Below are 877 nucleotides of genomic sequence, written 5' to 3'. Positions count from 1 at the left end.
TGAGACAAAAGACAAAACCTTATAAGAATAATAGATATTTTCAACTATCATAGAACCCATGTTTATGGAGTTACTCTTTAACAGTAAGGACCAACATCTATTACCAGACTAAACTTTGCCCTCCAAAATACAAATGTTTAATTCAGAAAAGGAAATAAAATTTTCAAGTTTAGTACCCTAAATCATTAATGAGTAAAGTTCATGAACATGCACTATTTGGAAAGTGAAGTCAAAAGCTACATATAAACACAGAAAACCTGCTTCCTACAAGACAAAGAACACCAAATATATGATTCATAAACCATGCCCTAAAATGAACAGTTATTGATCTGTAAATGTTAACATTTCTCATGTCCCATTAAAAGACTATAAATACCAAAAATATAACTTCAGTTTCATCGGCTTTAACTGTCATAATGTGTATCTATTTTCAAATAATGAATAAGATTATTCCAAAATCATCTAGAGATTAATTTCATGCAAACATAAAGCATTCTTAGAGTTCACAATAAAGAATATATGTAGCCATTAAGATTGCAATAATAGTGGTGGCATTTTTCTCATTCTTTTGTAAGTTATTATTTCTTTTCTTCCCATTATATGGGAATGGACTCTAGGGTTTCACTCACAGCAGGTATTCATCCTACACTGAGTGAAAGCACTGACCATTTTTCCTTTTTCTTTCATCTCTATTCTTTTTTTCACTATAGGGCACATATTTATTTTGTTTTTGTTTTTTTTTTAAATAGAAATGTGCCAAAAATCATACTGCTAAATTCTCCTGCTGTTTTATTAGACATTACTGGACTAAAATCTCATCATATTACCAGTAAATTAAGTGAAGCAAGAGTTACTCAATCTTTTTTTTTTTTTTTTT

The sequence above is a fragment of the Octodon degus genome, unplaced genomic scaffold, assembly GCF_000260255.1.
Source record: "Octodon degus isolate 3935 unplaced genomic scaffold, OctDeg1.0 scaffold00006, whole genome shotgun sequence".
In the NCBI taxonomy this organism is placed as follows: Eukaryota; Metazoa; Chordata; class Mammalia; order Rodentia; family Octodontidae; genus Octodon; species Octodon degus.
Note: the sequence above shows the minus strand (reverse complement) of the source record.